General features: G+C 39.9%; 2 protein-coding genes across 2 annotated transcripts in view; both read right to left on the reverse strand.

The window, feature by feature from the left end:
* The window catches only part of LOC125705801 (uncharacterized protein K02A2.6-like), a 135283-nt gene that overhangs the window by 110539 nt on the left and 3358 nt on the right, over positions 1 to 21386 (reverse strand). The gene's annotated exons all lie outside the window — the stretch shown is intronic.
* Positions 21175 to 21386, reverse strand: part of LOC125705802 (uncharacterized protein K02A2.6-like) — a 132182-nt gene continuing 131970 nt past the window's right edge. The window contains exon 2 of the mRNA XM_048972060.1: positions 21175 to 21384. The gene's annotated coding sequence lies outside the window, so the exon portion shown is untranslated. The remainder of the gene's footprint in view (positions 21385 to 21386) is intronic.

Here is a 21386-nt window from a genome sequence, read left to right on the forward strand (position 1 = left end):
GAGTCTCCCCCGAAAACACCAGTCACTCACTAGCCTTACACTTATGCTTGCTGACTTATTCAACACCATGAAGGATTAACAGAAAAACAGAAACCTATTAAAAGGCTGCACCATATCATGATATGCAAATAAACATCCAGCATCATTGTTTCACAGGGAAGTACATTATTTATTGATAATTATAACCCTAACCCTTACTTCTCAGCTTGACAAACATAAGGTGCGGTGTGTGAACATGTGAACTGGTTGAAATGCAAGTGTCTCACAGTCAATGCATAAGACTTGAGAGCCCTGACTTTACTTATATAGCCCACAACATGTTTATGATTCATGAATAAATCTGGCCAGCAAATCGGTCTTTCATTTTCCACAGAATAAAAAAAACGATAATGTTATCCCGCTGATAATTGCAGGCGCGTTTCACCCCCGGCACTGGCTGGAGACACAGGCAAAAGGCATACAATCTTATTGAGGTACAAAACTTATTCCATCTACTCTGCACTTCTGCATAACTTCCATCATAGTGCCAGTTTTTGCGGTCAGCAAGTTTATTACTGTAAGCGCCTCCATAGTAGTGCCTCTGAGGAACTGAACCGGACTTCCGATGGTGTCTCTCACATGTACATCATACATATATATATATACACTCACTCTCTCTGGGTCTTTCACGTGATATGTGGTCAGCCACTATATGGGAGGGATATTCAGGCATAAATTAAGGGCATATTTACAAGCCGCACTAGTGTACCTATGTAACCGGTCATTCCCTGCCTATACTCTGCATTGTGTTTTGGGGTGTTATCAGGTGTGTGTGGGGTGCAGGAGGAAGGGATATTACAGACGCCGTTGTCGTTCCTGGATTTTATTGAAACTGTTGGGAACAATAAGGAAAGGGGTAAACTTCATATGCTCTGGCCCTCTCGCTCTCTCTGCACAAAGTAAAACAATGTATATACTTATGCATAGACGTGTTTTCTATCCCCTGCTTATGATGAATAATAAATCAAATATAATATATATGGGTCATAATTATACAATTGATTTACTAACTCGGGGGACCCTGCCACTAGATCCTCACCTCTTCCCACGTGTGCAATACACCAAAGGGAAGAGGAAATGAGGTCGGGACCCTTATAAAGGGGAAAAGACAGAGGGAGGGGCGATGCAGGACAAAAGCATCATGGGAAAGTTTAAAGGATATTGTACCCATCAGGTTAGACAGAAGAAGGAAAACAGAATCTTGTATAATTATAAGTTAAAAGTAAAATAACAACCTGTTACACGTCACCTACACTTCAGACTTCATCCTCAAAATCAAAGCAGTATTAACACAAGCAACATGTTCCATCTCTTAAATCCAATCTAACATTTAAAAATAAAGTCTGTTTCAACTGGACTTTTATCTAAGAAAAACAAACATTTTATGTTCGAGTTGTTATAAAACTACTGAAACAAATAATTGGCTATACTGCAGTTCCGCTGTCTTGTTTGGCACCCTAAATTATGTCCTGCATTCTGTGGAAACAAATGAAGGCTGAGGAATGTTACGTAACACAGCTAGAATGCAAAAACTCTATCTGGTGTAATTCAGTGCATAAAACCAATGGTCTTAAGTGTGGTGTCTTCTTCGTAACACTCCCTGACTTTTGTATCCATGACCATGAGATAGGGTGGGCTGCTTTTCTTCCTTCCTTTGACTAGTATTCCTCCCTTTCCTCCCAGCCTTGGTTGGTGGGTCAGGCAGCATCACCTTCTTTTAATAGACCCAGGTGTCATTTATCTTGAAATTAGGTTCAAGTGCAGAAAATGATCTAGTCTTAGACAATCTCTGAATTACAGAGAAATCTGATTTATTCTGAAACTGTGAGAAATTGTTCATCTGTATTTTGCTGCATTGCTAATTGTTGATGTGTGTGCCCTCCTTGTGCAGTAAAGGGGAGATCACATGCAGAGCTGGTTTTCTGTAGTTTCTTAGCCTGAATTAAAATAAAATATTCTCTTCATATAGGAACCAAGTCTCTGGCTGGAAATTTCTACAAAAGGTCCATCTTCTTTTGCCGTATCAACACTTAAATGAGAAAAGCAGACAGGGACAGTATAGGTGACAGCAGTGACTGTCCTTCCATGCCATCCAAATGTCCAAGGGGTATGACCAGAGTACACATGTACAAAAAATTATATATCAAAAGCAAGTACCTTTGTTGAAACGTGAAGGTAATCGTTTACAACATAACAATTCCATCCTAAAAAAAAGAATTTGTCTGTGTATTGCCTAGGAACTGCTACAATGTTAAAATGGTAAATCCCAACCAACCAGAGCAAGAACTGACACGTTATTTAAGAACTGAAAGAAGGAGAAAATTGAAAACTTTCTTCGTGGGATCAATAACATATATGTTTTGTTTCCCACGGTCCTGTTACTAATTCAAATCTTAAATCCTGTACTTTGATATTTTGGGCTGAATGTAATGACAGCAAATGTAACAGCTGCCTCAATGCAGGTGAAGGCAGCCCAGAGGGTCCAAGAGGTCAGTGGTCAATTACTGCATAGGGATCAAATCTGCAATCAGAAAATTACTGCATACATGCCTTTATATTACGGTCAAGCGGAGAGTCAGAGCAGTTTCCATAGAAACAACGTAAACAAACTTTACCGTTTGAAGCACAACAAACTCTGAGTGAAAATGGCGCAGAGGTGAGTAGCTTGTTAGCTCTCCAAAATGTCTTTGAATTCTTCAACTGATGTTGTGCTACTTCGATTATTTAGCCTTTTATACTATAATGACATATAGTAAATGTCTATAATACAATAAAAAACATTACATATTTTTTTAATATTACATATTTTTTAACGTCATTTAAAGTGCAGTGGTTTTTATTGCTACTGTGGTTGCTAATATTTAAATAATGACAGACTATTTGGTTAGTAAATTCATCTCAAACATGCTAGTTTAGTAGGGCTTCCCAACCTTTCGATGTCCGCGGATCGGTTTCCGTCATAGAAAAGTGTCACGGATGGGTAAGACGGCGGTATAATTTGGGGGTTCCCACGCCGAGCGGCGGGAGATTGACGGTGTATACGGACATGCGGGGCTAATGGCGTATTTCCGTACATCAATACGGGCAGCTTTCTTTCCAAAACGGCGCGATCCCCTAATAAACGGGACGGCTGGCTCCTCTACCCCCGGTTGTCTGCCGCCCGGTGCAATACTCCGCGCGGACGGTACCGGAACACCGACCGCAAGTTGGGACCCCCTACTGTACAGGGTGGTAGGTAAATTGTTAAAAAAAATTTGGGCCATTACTTTCGGAGTAGGCTAGATGCTTCTAAGTTTATCATTACATCTATTTACATTGTTACACAGGATTAACACTTTCAAATATTCTTAGCTTGGTTAGTGTTAACTCAGTTCTTGGTAGTATTCATCTGGGTATTCATTTGATGTGGAGCACAGTTGTTTCGTATTTGATTCTAGTTATAATTTGGTGACATTACTGTTTAATATGCTATTGCACTTACAGTATCGTGCATTTTACAGTCGATTTTTTTTGCAATCTTGCTCGCTGTTTCTTTTATTCTTTCTTTTTTATATATGTGACCCCTGTAATTATTTATTATAATAATTATAACAATTGTATTTTCTGTATGGTTGAAGAATTTCCAGCTCTTTATTTATTTTATTATCTCTCTTAAGTGCTGGTTAATCTCTCGTTTATTCCCCAGAGAGCGAATTGAGAGAGCTGATCGATGGACCAACACCCAACACTGGGAAGCCTGGAACCTGTGGGATGAAGTGATCAACTGGGGAGAAGGTGTGGAGGAGTTCTCACCAGTGACACTCCCCACTGTCCAGGCTGGGGGGGTTAAGGGGGGATTGGGGGGGTCTACTGATTTGGGTAAGGGAGGGGAGAGTGTGGGAAAGGATGGACTGCTAGCCAGCACTAGTATTTCATCTCAAAGTCTTCAGAGTAATTACGGCCTTTCATCTGAAGACTGGGAAATTTATAAAACTTGCTACCTTAACAAAAAAAAGAAAGTCAGGAAGGACCGGACAAGCCGGGGGGAGGGTGAGGTAAGGGGGCAGAGTAGTGAGGAATATGTGGAGGTACCAGAGTGGGGAACATTTGAGGGGAAGGCCTCCAGGGTTGTGATGGAGGGGACAGAGGCTAAGACAATATGATGGATATGCTAAATGGAGGTGAGGAGAATGGATGTGAGGTGGGAGTGAATGTGGAGGAGGTTAAGGGAGGAGGAGGGAGAAGTACAGGGAATGCTGTGGAATATGTGGTGTCACAAGTAGGCAGAACTTGGCTAGAACCCATCCAGGAGGAAGACCTTGAGGAAGATGAAGAAACAGATGAGGAGCTTCAGGAAGCAGAAGACACTGATGCTGCCACAGTGGACAGTTGGCAGTGCATGGCAGCATATGTAGCCAGAATATGGCTGCAGACTTTACAGGAAGATGGACCTGAGGAAAATGAAGAAGCTGATGTGGTATTCCAGCAGGCAGAAGATGCTGATGCTACCACACTGGTCAGGTTTCAGTGTATGGTGGCATCTGAAGACAGATCACAGCTACTGACTATACCAGAAGAAGGACCTGAGGAAGAGGACGAGACTGAAGTGATGAAGACAGATAAAACAAAAGAAGATGCTGATGCTGCCGAGAAGATCTACAGTGAAGAAGAAGTATCATTCCATGTGAATGCCGAAGATCTTTCTGAAGATGATACTGAGAAGAGCCACAAGAAGAAGAAGATGAAGTGGTGCTTCTTCTGCTGTCCCCTGCCCTTCAGAAGAAGTAGCAAGAGGCAGTAATTATAAGGTTGTGAATTCAGGTTTACAAATGACTTAAAGCAGTAATATAACTGCATTATTGACACCTTCACAATGCACTGTAATGCATCCATAAATATATTATAGACATGGGTATAAATATTGAAGAAAAAAAAGCATAACACATTATAGCCTTGTTTATTATGGATTAATGGCCGATATAATGTATTATGAAGATATTTATTGTGTATATATAGATCAGAGCATTCATAATGCATTATCAGCATAGCTATGTGTTATGCCTTTGTATAAGTATTTACAGCCGTGTTTTTTATACTTTTATAAATGATTTATAAGGCATTAATTGGGTATGTATAATACAGTTATATGACTGCTTTAAGTAAAGTTAAGTAAAGTGTTTATTTTCTTTTTCTTAGAATACCCGTGTTAGAGCCCTGCATTGGGACTGGGATCCCGCGGGACCCAACGGAAAGAGATACTGTTTAAGTGTTAATGTAGCTATAAGATACGATAGCCCAGTGCTAAGTTAAAATATAAGATAGGCTAAGACGAAATATATTAATATAAGCTAAGTTGAAATATAATAAGATAAGATAGGTTAAGTTATATGATAAGATAGGCTAAGTTAAAATATAATAAGATAGGTTAAGTTAAGATATGACAAGATAGGCTAAGATAAAATATGATAGGCTAAGTTAACATATGATAAGATAGGCTAAGTTAAAATATGATGATAGGCTAAGTTAAAATATAAGATGGGTTAAGTTAACATATGATAAGGTAGGCTATGTTAAGATAAGAGATTTGCAATAAAACATATTTACTTTTCAAACTGTGTCTTTGTCATCTTTTCAGTGTTGTGTCTGTCTTTGTTTGATAATTTTGAATTGTTAATTTATATCTGAGACTCTCCTAAATGTCAATAAGCAGAGACGGAGGAATGGGAGGAAGGTACAGTTAAGTATAAATGATAAAGTATCAAAATCACAGTGTTGCCTTATTTTGACGCAGAGAAAGTAATTTCAGTGTTACTACCACATATGAGTTAACGGCTGCAAATGTTGGTGTTAGAAGTGCCGGTAAATAATGCGGCGTAAGTTTAACTCCGGTGTGTTTCTGAAAAACACGCAGCCTTCTGCCTGCTGTCATTCGTCGCACGTGTAGGAGGCTATTCTGGTAAGTAACAGGTAAAGTTGTCATTTAACGTAATGCTAACGTGCATTACCAGTTAGTAAGTGTTTTACTATATCACACACCTTACGTCCTTTATAGTTTTAGCCCGGTGCACTCTGTATCCATGCTAACTAGCTAGCTAATGTTAACATGACGCAGTACAGTCTTCCAGCTTGGGGATTCCCACCCCTGTCCGCGGCCAGTATTCCGCAGGGGGGTTTGCGGAGGTGTTGGTTGCAAATGCAAACGATCCCTTCATGTTCATGCGTTGTGTCCTAATGTGTAAATAAAAGATAACTATCAAATTCAATGTTCATGTCCTATTATACTAGATAAGACTGTAAAATAGTTTGCCCTGCATATGGATGCCATGTAATCAAGATAGGGTGTGAGTGTGGAAAAAAGACAAATGTAACAGTATTTGAGGGAAGAGTGTGAAGGAGGGAAATGTAGGGAGAAGGAGGTTCCTCGGAGCTCCGAGATGTGTTTAGCTGTAATAAATCTGAAATATAGCTATATGACATAGTTTTTGATAAAACCAGCATTTATTTTTTAGGTTTGTCGAGCTCCGTCAAAACAATTAGAACGAGTTCATTATGTAACTGGAACCCCTCTCACATGTAAACACAGTGACACACTACAGCATTGGTTTGTTGTCTGAGGCTATGATACTGACCACAAACACATTCTCAAATTTCACTGCACCAATCACAGCATATGCAGGCAGAAAAATGATCGCAAAAAACATTCAGCATTAGACTCAAAAACCGTCTGTAATGTCTGTGTTTATCCAGTGGACCATAAATTAAAATAAGCTTTCCTATTTCAGTTTCTTTTAGATGTTATAAAGTAATAAATAAACAATCATAATAATTAAACCATGTATTACTGACTATCGGACAACTTCAACAAGTTACCACATGGATGCAAAATCAAAGATATTCATTTGCGCCTGGCACTAACCATGTATTCCTTCACAGTACTAAGCCATAGAAAGGTCCCCAATGAAACCCCTGCATTCCTGCATCGCAGATACCCTAATCTCAGCATTTATAAGGTTATATTTGTACTACCTGCCAATTTTTATATTAGATGAGACTAAAAATTGAGAAATATCTATATGCAGAAGTAGTTTTTCCTGATAAGAAGGATAATATCAAGACTGTCAGCATTTACAAATCGAATTATGACATATCTGAGTAGCCCAGACTGTCCGGAAAACAAAGCCGTACAGCATATGTGGATGACTAATGTACATACAGTGTAATAAGCTTATAATCAAATGGATAGAAAAACGCTCAATAATAGACAGGATTCAGAGGGTAAATAAGGTGCATCATGTGGAAGAGAAGTTAGGTGGCGTTGGGGTGCATTGTGAGTTTCATCTGGTAGCTAGAAGGGAACAAAAAGGGCTTTTTTTTGGGGGGGGGGGGGGGGACTTCTCCGGCGGCTACATCGCTCTACCTTTTTTTAAAACGATTTATTTAAAAAAAAATCTTTTCTCCTTACACTATAATGGCAGGTTTAGGACTAATACAGTACAGTCATAACCAGTGTCAAGGATTCTATGCATTGCTACACAGAGACAAGTCCAGATATTGAGCCCAAGGCTAAAATTGTGGTTTACTTACAAGTGCACTTTGCTGGGCAGTGGGGGTGTTTGTCCTTCTCTGCTCACATTTTCCCCTCTTATCCTGTCTTCTCCTCCGCAGCCCTCCCCTCCCCTCCAGTCATCTATGTTCTCCTTCCTCTGCGGTCTCTCCTCTTCTCCCATTCTTCAGTTATACTGTCTTCTCCGCTCTCCCTGTATCCCTCCTGTCTTCTGGTCCTGTCGTCTCTTCTCCAGTCATCCTCTGCTTCTCAGTCATCTCTGCATCTTTTCTCTCATTTGTTTGCTTAGTCTTTGATTGTTTGTGTTATTCCTTAACCCACCACCCCATGCTGGATGAGTCTTGATGTTTTTTGTTCTTTTTAAAGTTAGGCTTCTTCCTTTGTTTTTGTGCCATATCTTCTGCCCTCTTCTGGTTGTGGCAGTGCATGACACGGGTGGAAAAATAGGGTTTATTACAACACACACATCAAAACCAAAAGGATCAGGATGGATCCAAAATAAACAGCAAATGTCCAGGAATGAACTAAATGATGGAATAAACACAACTAGAGAACTATATACATACATACAGCATACAGCTATAATGAACCATCAAACAACAGAAGCAGAACAGGCACTTAAATACACAGCTAACAAGATACAATGCAGGACAGTGAGAATCATAACCAATAACAAGGACTGAGGGCAACCCAGGAACAGGCGTTACAGTTAAACAGCACTGGTGAAATCAAAGTGACCTTTCAGCCACATGGTCAGCTCTGCATCGCCCTCTGCTGTTTGCATTAGAAGCTGCTTGAAATTCCCACTCTCCTTACCAACACCTCGAAAAGCCAGGCCTTGCCGTGCCAAGTACTTAACTTCAGAAGATTTTTCCTCACTTGCTGCTTCTCTTTCCAGCTCATCTGAAGGTTGAATATTAACAGGATTGATCTTCTGAATCCATGTCATCAGTGCTAATCTGTGGCACTGCCTGTCTTTATGTGCACTGAATTTCCCCAGTGCCTTTTCCAGTTTCACATGCGTCTTCACAAGAGCAGAATGTGTATTTCATGCCAGTTTAGACATTTGTGTTACAAATTATTTTGCACAGTAGAAACAAAGAATCCCCCCTTAAGACGAGGGGGGGCTGTAATGGAGCCCAGTGTGATCTTTAAACCATTTCTCCTGAAAGCAGGGTCTCCTGTTTGATAGACGTGACATTTACATTTGGCTAATTTATCACTATAAGCCCCACCCAGTAAGTCTTGGTCGAGAAAAAAGTATGTTCTTTTTGGAACTAAAAAATGGTTCAGGAACTACCTCCTAAGACCTTCAATTGGGCCAAGTTCGTGCAGTAGGAAATCGCCTTATGACCCGCACCCACATGGTTTAATTATGATTGTTTATTTACTACTTTATAACATCTGAAAGAAACTGAAATAGAAAAGCTTATTTTAGTTTATGATCCACTGGATAAACACAGACATTACAGACGGTTTTAGAGTCTAATGCTGAATGTTTTTTGCTGTCATTTTTCTGCCTGCATATGCTGTGATTGGTGCAGTGAAATTTGAGAATGTGTTTGTGGTCAGTATCATAGCCTCAGACAACAAACCAACGCTGTAGCGCGTCACTGTGGGAGGGGTTCCAGTTACATAATGGACTCGTTCTAATTGTTTTTGACGGAGCTCGACAAACCTAAAAAATAAATGCTGGTGTCATATAGCTATATTCCAGATTTATTACAGCCATCTCGGAGCCCCAAGGAACCTCCTTCTCCTTACATTTCCCTCCTTCTCACTCTTCTCACTGTTACATTTGTCTTTTTTCCACACTCACACCCTGTCTTGATCATACTCTGACTGCATGGCATCCATATGCAGGGCAAACTATTTTACAGTCTTATCTAGTATAATAGGACATAAACATTGAATTTGATAGTTATCTTTTATTTTCACATTAGAACACAACGCATGAATATGAAGGGATCGTTTGCATTTGCAACCAACTCCTCCGCAAACCCCCCAGCGGAATACTGGCCGCGGACCAGGGTGGGAATCCCCAAGCTGCAAGACTGTACTGCGTCATGTTAACATTAGCTAGCTAGTTAGCATGGATACAGAGTGCACCGGACTAAAACTATAAAGGACGAAAGGTGCGTGATGACGTTAGCATTACGTTAAATGACAACTTTACCAGCTACTTACCAGAATCCTCTCCTATACGGTCGCCGAATGACAGCAGGCAGAAGGCGGCGCGTTTTTCAGAAACACACCGGAGTTAAACTTACGCCGCGTTATTTACAGGCACTTCTAACACCAACATTAGCAGCAGCCATTAACCCATACTGTAGGTGGTAGTAACACTGAAATGACTCTTTCTGCGTCAAAATAAGGTAACACTGTGATTTTGATCATTTATTGTTTTTCTTTACTTAACCGTACCTTCCTCCCATTCCTCCGTCTCTGCTTATTGACATTTAGGAGAGTGTCAGATATAAATTAACGATGCAAAATTATCAAACACTTAAGAGACAGACACAACACTGAAGAGATGACAAAGATACAGTTTGAAAAGTAAATATATGTTTTATTGTAAATCTATCTTAACTTAGCCTATCTTATACGTTAACAGCCTATCTTATCATATGTTAACCTATCTTATATTTTAACTTAGCCTATATTATTATATTTTAACTTAGCCAATCTTATGATATTTTAACTTAGCCTGTCTTATCATATAAGAACATAAGAACATAAGAACTATACAAACGAGAGGAGGCCATTCGGCCCATCAAGCTCGCTTGGGGAGAACTAAACTAATAGCTCAGAGTCGTTAAAATCTTATCTAGCTCTGATTTAAAGGAACCCAAGGATTCAGCTTGCACTACATTATCAGGAAGGCTATTCCATACTCTGACTACACGCTGCGTAAAGAAGTGCTTCCTTAAATCCAGCTTGAAATGTTCTCCCGCTAATTTCCACCTATGGCCACGAGTTCGTGTATTTAAACTAATGCTGAAGTAACTATTTGGTTGAACAGCATCCAAACCTGTTAGAATCTTATATACCTGGATCATGTCCCCCCTCAATCTCCTTTGCTTGAGACTGAACAGATTTAGCTCAAGTAACCGTTCCTCGTATGACATTCCTCTAAGACCAGGAATCATTTTTGTGGCCCTACGCTGCACCTTTTCTAAGGCCACAATGTCCTTTTTAAGATATGGTGACCAAACCTGCACACAATATTCTAGGTGAGGTCTCACCAAGGAATTGTATAATCTTAGCATTACCTCCCTTGACTTAAACTCCACACACCTGGAGATATACCCCAACATCCTATTGGCCTTTTTTATTGCTTCCCCACACTGGCGTGAATGGGACATGGAAGCATCAACATACACACCAAGGTCTTTCTCATGATCAGCTACCTTTATTTCAGTGACACCCATGAAATACCTGTACTTTATATTTCTGCTCCCTAGATGGAGTACCTTACATTTATCGACGTTAAATTTCATCTGCCAGGTATCGGCCCAGTCACTAATTAAATCAAGATCCCGCTGTAGCTGCTGAGCCACTAATTCAGTATCTGCTACACCACCCACCTTGGTGTCATCTGCAAATTTCACCAGTTTACTGTATATATTGGTATCCATATCATTTATGTAAATTAGGAACAATAGTGGTCCTAAAATCGAACCCTGCGGTACCCCACTGTGACATTGTGCCTCTTATAACTACTCGCTGTTTCCTATCTGTTAACCAGTTATCAATCCAGGTCGCTACGGTACCTAAAATACCAGTCGCTTTGAGTTTAAGTAGGAGCCTCTTGTGGGGGACAACATCAAAAGCCTTTTGGAAATCCTTCTTATCATCAACTTCCTGAGTAGCTTCCTCAAAAAACTCCAACAGATTTGTTAAACAGGATCTACCTCTCCTAAATCCATGCTGGCTATCCCGCAAAATGTTATTGGAGTCCAGGTAATCTATCATTTTCTCTTTGATTAAAGCCTCCATAACTTTACCAGTTATACAAGTTAGACTGATTGGCCTATAGTTAGACAAATTACTTCTATCCCCTTTTTTGAAAATAGGCGTTATGAAGGCGTGCTTCCAATCAGAAGGTACCACACCTTCAGATAAGGATTTTTGAAACAGTAAAGTTAAGGGTCGGCAAATAATATCCCTCATCTCTTTTAACACTATAGGTAAGATGCCATCAGGGCCCTGTGATTTATTTATTTTGAGCTTAGCTAGGCTTTGCAAAACATCTGCTTCAGTTATATATATATTAGCTATAGACAATGCTGGATAGGTAATAACTGGTAAATTACTAAGGTCCTCAACAGTGAATACCCGTGCAAAACTATCATTGAACTCATTTGCTATATCAATGTCGTTTACTATTATAAGACCCTTACTATCCTGCAGATTAGTAATTTCAGGTTTTAGAGCTCTTTTAGAGTTAAAATACTGGAAGAAACTTTTAACGTCATCCTTAGCTTCCAATGCAACCATCCTTTCGACATTTCTTTTAGCTCGTCTAATATCATTTTTTAACTCAGCCTGTAGACTTAGATATTCCTGCTTAATTCTGTCATCATCAGTTATTTTCCATTGCTGGAACAAAGCCCTTTTCCTCCTTACTTTATGCTTTATTTCCCTAGTAAACCACCTAGGTTGCAATTTCCTAGATTTATTCTTGCTGGAAACAGGTATGAAGTCCTCTTGCACTTGCAATAATGTGCTTTTAAAAAATTCCCAGGCCTCTTCAACAGTTTTGTTATTTAACTCCATCCAGTTCACAGTTTCTAGTTTTAGTCTCATACACTTAAAGTCAGCCTTCCTAACATTATATATTTTTGATTTGGACTTAGCTCTTCGAACACTAAACTTAACCTCAAATTTGACCATGTTATGATCGCTACTGTCAAGTGGTTCTAAAACGTCTAATTTACCAATCCTGTCCTGGTTATTAGAGAGAACAAGATCAAGAATGGCATCTCCCCTGGTAGGGGTGTTAACAAACTGAGTAAAAAAACAATCCTGTACTAATTCCACCATTTCCAGTTCATTTTCTGAAGAGCCAGTGACAATGTCCCACTGCATTCCTGGTAGATTAAAATCACCCATAACTACCACATCATTTTTATTGCTCATAGTCCTAATCTCACTGTATAACAATCTGCTTTCCTCAGCAGCTATATTAGGTGTTCTGTAACAAACACCGACAATTAGGCTATTTGAGTTTTTAGCATCTAATTTTACCCATATTGCTTCCGTAGTTTTATTTATATCAGTAAGTTCCCTTGCCTGCAAGTTTTCCTTTACATATACTGCAACACCACCTCCCTTTTTTCCTATACGATCCTTACGGAACAACGTGTAACCATCCATATTATATTCTTGTCCATCCTTTTCACTCAACCACGTTTCAGTTATTCCTATAATATCATAAGAGTCCGATGAGATAAAAGCCTCTAAATCATGAATTTTATTCCTAATACTTCTGGCGTTTAAGTACAGACAACAAAGGGTAGGCCTATTACGGTGCCCACTTACAATATGATTATTTGGGGCTTTCCGTTTCCCCCCACTGACATAGTTAACTAACCTCCCTGCCCCCCCAGTCCCTAGTTTAAACATTCCTCAACGACTCTACACATACGCCTCCCCAATACACTGGTTCCCCTCTGGTTCAGGTGCAACCCATCCGGCTTGAACAGGTCCCACCTGTTCCAGAAGGTTCTCCAATGCCCATAAACCTAAACCCCTCTTTCCTACACCATCCTTTTAGCCACGCATTTAATTTCCTTATCTCAGCTAACTTAGCCTGACTTGCACGTGGCACGGGGAGTATTTCAGAGAATACCACCGTGGACGTTCTGCTTCTAAGCTTATTGGCGACTTCTATAAATTTATCCTGCAGAACAGCCCTTCTACCCTTGCCTATGTCGTTGGTGCCAACATGCACCACGACAACTGGATCCACCCCAGCTGGGGCCAAAAGCTTATCCACACGATCTGGAAGGTCTCCTACCTGGGCACCAGGCAGGCAAGACACCGTACGGGACCCTCTATCACGCGTGCACACATAACTGTCTACTCCCCTAATAATGGAATCCCCCACTACCACAACCTCCCTCTTCCTGGGGGGAGGGGGCTCCTCAGTGCCCAAGGGCCCACCTGCCTCCCCAGTCCGTTCCGGCTCTAAAGCTGGAAGAACCTGAAACCTGTTCGACACAGTCACCTCAGGTGATGCCGCCTCTGCAACGTGTGTACGCCCTTTCCTGCGTCTCTCGACCTCTCTGCTCTTCATTCTCCCCCCTCCCGGCTAGTGGCGTACACACCTTCTCCCTAAAAGGCGTATTAACTTGCTCCTCTAACTCACTGTTGCATTGGATGAGAGCCAGTTGCTCCTCAAGGTCGCGAACCTTGACCATGAGCGAGTCCACTAGCTTACATCGCTCGCAGATGAAGTCCGACTGGACACTAACGTCCAGAAGGGCAAACATGTTGCAAACGCCACACTGAGCCGGCCCCATAATTAACTAACTCACTATGACCCCGTACTCCCAGCCCAGTAAATTTATATAGCGTATTTAACTTTAAAGATTAATTAGCGTACCGTTAAATGCAATAAAGTGCCGAGTACACTAAAATAAGTTACTTGGGTTGAAACGGAACTTAATTATTATTTTTATTTAAAATTTTAAATCCGATAAATTTACTACTACTTACCAAAAGAACTTCTGCCTGAACCAAGTATGAACTAAAAACAAAACGAAATCGAAATTGCTCTTGGGAGGTCGAAAAACCACAAAAACCCCCTCACAGCAGGCTACTGCCGGAGCGGGGAAAAAAGTGGAAAATGTCCTCCCGGCCCCGACTGGCGACCGAGCAAAGCTCAGGAGCAACTGTCCTTTTCTGGCGCTGAGTAACGTTACCGACGTTAGATATTATTAGCTATTTCGCCCCGCCGGTGTTTTTTATGGAGTTAAACGCGAACAGAAAACGCAGCTCACTGCCCGTAACAATCGCGCTGTTAATAAACAGACAGGACAGACAAGCACTCACGCCGACCAAAATAAGAACAATAAATAGAAATAACACAGCCACCCACTAAACAATTAAAGCACACAAACACTCAGAAAATACGTTCCAAACACCCCAAAAACAATCACAAACAATCCCAAAACAATCGCCGCAGCTCAACACCACTCTCTCGCAGTATCCCAGCAATCTCTCGCAGCAATCCCAGGATGCCTCAGGATTCCATGTTAACTTAACCTATCTTATTATGTTTTAATTTATCTTATCTTAATCTATTTCATCTAAGCCTCTTATCCGATCCTATCTTATCCGATCCTATCTTATCCTATCCTATCTTATATTAGGCTATTTGAGTTTTTAGCAAACTTAAACAACATCTGTATTATCCCTCTGTCCCCGGCCATAACCCACAAGTCCATCACCAATGTCTCTGCAGTCAGTCCTCCTTCTCCGGCCATAACCCATGAGTCCGTGCATTCGTTGCAGGAGTTGCTGCTCGGCGGATTGCTGACGCTGCCCCTGGCCTCTCTCTGCTCGCAGGGCGCAGGAGCCGTTGCTGTCCGGACGACGGAGGAACTTCAGCTGTGGCCTCCTCCTCGTCGCTCCTTCTTCACAAAATCAGAATGGCTCAATGGCTTTGAATATGTCAGTCCAGAACTCAGATAATCGAGAGAGCAGAGCCAAACATAGTTCTATCTCCTCTAACCCTCTAACAAACCTGTTCGACATTCCACCATCCGATACCATGCACCCCTTACTGTCCAGGCACTTCATTCTTTTAAAATATACATCTTGAAATGTTACAAATTTCATTGCAGGGGTCATCCCCTCGAGTACTTAAACACTCCACACAGTCTCCTATAGTGTAAGAACAAAGCTGTTAATATCTTTTCTTTAAAATTTACAAGTCTATTTTGTCGGTTTTTTCACAATAAGACTCATGAACGACTAAGTTAATATGTTTTGGGGTCTGAATACACATAACGATCCTATACTTTCACTGACCTAAAGTTAAACTCTAAAGCCCCTGACCCCCGATGTGTGTGTGTTTGTGCACATGAGCATGAACAACCATGTACTGGAAAAAAAAAAAACGTATTTATTAAAATAACTAAGGCTTTATTCTGTCAAAATTCTTAAAAAATAAGGACCAACGGTTAAATGGGGCACTATAGTCACTCTCTAGTCCCCCTGCATATTGGATGACCGCTGTCACTGTTGAATCTGTACTATGTTTCATTAACTATCAAGCAGGCTGCATCTCAGTTACCATTGTCAACTTAACATGGTACTCCATCTAGCATCTCAAATCATGCTTGTAGACGCTATAAGCTGGGGCCGTGGGGTACCTTGTAGGATGTCTTTATTAAAATAACTAAGACCTTATTCTTTAAAGTTTTAAATGTGTATTTGATGCATGATGCTAAATACTTACTAGTTCCTATTAAAGCTTACTAGTTCTTATTAAATGTAATTAAATAATCATGGCCATCTTCTTTAAAATAACAAAAATGTATCCTAAATTCTTACACCCTTGCCTGATTCCACAGTTCCTACATCCCCCTACACTTCCATGACTTGTGAGATAAGAAAAGCAGACTTCTGTCTGCCTGGTCGATCATTTCTAGCCGCTACTTAGGTTCTTCCTCAAATCTTGTTGCCTAAATGACTTATATCACAATCATACTAATTTAAAATTGCGCTCTAACAGAGCGATCCTTACACATTTTAATAAAAAACGTAAACTATATGTGTCTGATGTTTTTTTGATTGAGCAAACTCTAAAAGCCCACCTTTGGTTGTGTGCTTGTGAGCATGCTTGGGGCTTTGCTGTGTGTGTGTGTGTCTGTGTGTGTAGATTGTTCATCTTGCGTCCAAAGTTAAGGTTATATTTTATACTACTTTAAAATAACACATTTTTGTTTGACTGCTAAAGTTTTTATACAATTAAACATTAACAAAAGCCGTTAATGTCTTTTCTTTAAAATGTACATGTCTATTTTGCGTGGTTTTTCACAATAAGACTCATGAACGACTAAGTTAATATGTTTTGGGGCCTGTATACACATCGCGGACCTATACTTTCACTGACCTAAAGTTAAACTCTAAAGCCCCTGACCACCGGTGTGTGTGTGTGTTTGTGCACATGAGCATGAATACACATTTACTGAAAAAACATATTTATTAAAATAACTAAGGCTTTATTCTGTCAAAAAATAAATTAAATAATGACAACAGATAAACGGATCGTTATAGTCAATCTGTAGTCTCCCTGCATAGTGGATGACTACTGACACTGTTGAATTTGAACTGTGTTTCATTAACTATCAAACAGGCTGCAGCCCCGTTACCGTTGTCAACTTAGCATTGTACTCCAGCAAGCATCTCAGATCAAGCTTGTAGATTATATAAGCTGGGGTCGTGGGCACCTTGTAGCATGTCTTTATTAAAATAACTAAGACCTTATTCTTTAATGTTTTTAATGTGTATTTGCAACATGGTACTAAATGCAGCTTACTGGTTCCTATTAAAAGTAATTAAATAATCATGTACACCTTCTTTAAAATAACAAAACTATATCCTAAATTCTTACACCCTTGCCTGATTCCACAGTTCATTAAGACAAACAGTTAATGTCTTTTCTTTAAAATTTACAAGTCTATTTCTGTCTGTTTTTCGCGATAAGTTAGTAAACGACTAAGTTAGGGTGCTTTGGGGTTTGGTCACACATTGCGATCAGCAACCTAAAGTTAAACTCTAAAGCCCCCCGACCTCCGGTGTGTGTGTGTGTGTTTGTGTGCATGCGCGTGAATAAACATTTACTGAAAAACGTATTTATTAAAATAACTAAGACTTTATTCTTTCAAAGTTTTTAAAAATGTGTTTTGATGCATGTCACTAAATGCTGCTTAATAGTACCTAACCGGGGTTGCTCCCCCCAGAGAGAGTTGCTAGTCCATATCATTTCTCACTTAAAACATGACAGGGCTTTTGGCGTTGGAAAATAACGCATTTACTTAAAATAACACATTGACAAACACAACAAATGTTTTTATCCCTTAAATTATTAAAATAACTAAGGTATTAGTCTAACAAAGTTTTTTAAATGTTTTTGAAGTACGTAGCTAAATACCGCTCACTAGTTCCTGCATCTATTAAATTAATAATGCGCTGGGTGTGTTTTATTGAAAATAAAACTAACAAAATACAACTAAATTATTTTATTAATTAAATCTTATTGGCTTAAAACTTTATACTAATTTGTCATACCCCCGTTTAAGTTACGGCACTTTACCCTGCTGATTAAGCAATTGAAGTTAGATACTTCATCCAGCCCCACAGGCCCGCAGCGGGGCGCCCGGGGCTATGCTAGAGTCCCAGAGCTGTGGTGTTAGACATCGACTTTTATTTCAATTAGACATTTATTCGTAAATAGTATAAAATAATATAACTGATTAACAAATCGACGTAATGTGCTTTCTGCCGCGGCGTGAATGCTGTCTGTCTGCTTGTCACACTCGGGACCAGCGGTTAAACGAGATGTTACACGCACTCTGCAACAATTTGTCAATTGACGCTTCCTTCACATAGGCTTATCGCTCTCGCGCCTACGACCCGTTTCCCACTGCCGCGGACATTAGCTGATCGACATGTCTAGACATACAATGCGCATAAATCCCCCCTAAAAACAGGATTGCTGTGTTTTTACCGTTATAAAATAGGACATTTTGTTAAAAAATAAACCGTTAACAATACACAACTACTGCTTTTACCATTCAAAACTGCCCGACTCTCTTTCCTCTCTAGCTAGAAAAGCTCGACGCGTCCGGTGACCCCTTAAAATTATTATGCCTTAAAATGTATTTAAAATGTCGCATTGATAAATTCATATAATGTATTTTATTCTTTTAACGACTACTGATTCCAATTTGGTGCCATATGCTTTTCTCTTGTAGGCCGTAGGATAGCTCTTTTTCTACCGGCTTTAGGCCGTGGTACGTCTGGGCTATTATGCTTAAATTCTTTATTAATTAATGTTGGCTATGTGCTTTATAACACATTTTATACTTCTTTTACACACGTTTACTTGTTGTATACACACTTTAAAGTTCCGAAAACGACTTGCCTCAGCTGTTTTCAATAAAAGACAGTGGTGTGTGGGTATCGTGGCTGCACGCACAAGCGCGACATGGAGAGTTATTTTAACAAGGATCGCCAGCGTTATTCCTTGATTCTTGTTGTCGAAATGCTTAAGATGTTTTATTTTAAATAACACATTAGCCGAAAAGAGTTTCATTGCTTAAAAACGATGAGGTTAAAGAGGCTTATTTGAAATAAAAGATCAGCATGTGTTGTCATACATCTTTTCAAGTTCTGGTTATACCTTTTGATTAACCATACGTAGATAAATTTAGCTAAGCAATCCGGGGGGTTAGAGATCGACTTTTATTTAAATTAGAAATAGATAGAAATAAGCATATAAAATATAGAATTGGTGTGCATTCTGCCAGAATGGCGGCATACTTCTCACAATCCAGGCCAACGGTTCGCATCACGACAACAATTTCCGCTGGTAGCCATTTGACAACTGCTTCACGCAACGAGCTGGCTCAATAAAGGAAATGATGTGTGGATCTACGCGCGTGCGCCACACGAGAGTGAGAGCATGCATTCGTTTAAACAAGAATTAACCGCATTATTTCCTGATTATTGCTATCGAAAATGCTCAGAGCGCTTTACTTTATTATTCACATTGACAGAAAAGTGCCTCATTACTTAAAAACATTACGGTTATAGGGGTTTTATTTGCTAAAACAGGCGCTCCGCCGGCGTAGCCATTTTGAAAGGGGCGTCGTCGTGGGTGCGCATGCGCCAAACACCGGACTAGCGATCGTCCATTCCGACCCGCGTTGTTCAAACAGAGTAGTAGCATATGGCAGGTCTCTGGGATCGTTTCGTCCTATTTCTTCTAAAAGTTTGCCGCTTACATGCTTTCTCAAACCTGGTAAATATAACTAAAGTCTTTCGTGTTGGTTAAATGTAATGAGTGCTCGCTTCTTTTAAAACGACGGGGCTGTATGTTCATAGGTTTCGCTTGCACTTGTTTAAATTTGCTCTTCTGCTGCTGCTTTCGGGCATGTTTGTTTAAATTCACACTGCTTTTCTTTTAAAATAACACTAAGGGTTTTCTTCTTTTGGTGCTTTCTTCTTTAAAACATTTTGGTGCCTTCTTTTAAAATACGCCGCGGCGCTTACTAACAACACGCGGCTACGGGCCGGACGGACGCCCCCGCTGAACGTGTATGCGCTAGCTTGCCATCATCCTGTTCTATGTTTTATTATTCCTTAAAAACGTAATTAAAAAGCACATTAATAAAATACATGTAATGTATTTTTATTCTATTAAAGTTTAATCTCCCAAACCCCCCTATCGGCAGCACGTGGCATAAGCATGTATTGATACCATATATGTACATAACGGCAGTCTCCCAAAACCATTTCGCCCCCTATCGGCAAAACGTGGCATAAGCATGTATTGATACCATATATGGGCATAAACTCTCGACCAATCAGAATCAAGGATAAGCCACTTCCTCTTATGACGTCAGAAGCGGAGAATTAAGCTCCGCCCAAGGTACCACCTAACCTTTTTTTTGTGGAGGTTGTACAAGTAGTTATGAGAATTTCATTTCTGATCTGAGAAATGTACCAAAGCGACCGAGAAAACCTGTAATATTGTTCTGCTGTACACTAGAGTAAATGCATGGGCTGGACTATTCACAGTCCCATAGAACTTAACTGGAGTGATATATTGTCTACTCAGCCATTTATACTGAAGCAGTCTCAGATGAGCGTTCATTGTCTGAGTTTGGCCTTTTAAACATACTGTTTGCCATTCTTCCTCAGTTATAGTAACCTGCAGGTCAGATCGCCATGCATGAAGTCTGTCCTTAAATGATTCTTTAGATTTGGCCACAAATTGTTTATATAATAAGGAAATTTGGCCCCTACCTTTCAAACATTTAAGTGTAATATTTTCCAAAATAGAAAGAGGAGGCTCAACCCGGCTTTGGCCTTGTCTTGATTGAATAAAACTACGTAACTGCAAATATTTGAAAAAGTGTTTTTGCGGAATTCCATCTTACTAATACCTTGAGTTGACCAGATTTTAAAACCTGGATCAGCTCTACCAGGACGGAAATTCTCATTACCAAAGATTGGTGAAAAGGATGAAAGTTGTGGTAATTCACCTAAATGAGTAAGAGCCTCAAACCAAACTGATATAGTATTTCTGGTATATGGATTTTTTATACACTTAATCAATTTTGTAACATATGCTGAATATAGATATAAATTCAAAGGAATTGAAATAGAGTGAGACTCTATAGATATCCAGGTTGGAGGGTGTTATGTATTAAGCACAACTATGTTCGGAATTAATTTTAAGCAGACAACTGGAAGGACACAAGACGCAGAATGGTAAAAAGAAATGTATATCTTTTATTTACGAACCAAACAAAACCCTACACGAGCCATCCACTCTCAGCTCCCGGCGGGAAGAGAACTGCGCCCCTCGTGGCACAGTATCAATGTACATATTGACCGGAACAACAGATAAAAGCCCACCACCAGGGGTTTATCAAAATATAAGTCTTCTTCTCCATTAACCTCTCTGTGTTGGAACACCACAGCTCCTCCCCTGTAAATTATAACCTCAACTTGAACCCATAACTTACATAGTACAACATTTTTTTTTTTTTTTTTTGCT

Source organism: Brienomyrus brachyistius, chromosome 13 (assembly GCF_023856365.1).
Source record: "Brienomyrus brachyistius isolate T26 chromosome 13, BBRACH_0.4, whole genome shotgun sequence".
Taxonomy (NCBI): Eukaryota; Metazoa; Chordata; class Actinopteri; order Osteoglossiformes; family Mormyridae; genus Brienomyrus; species Brienomyrus brachyistius.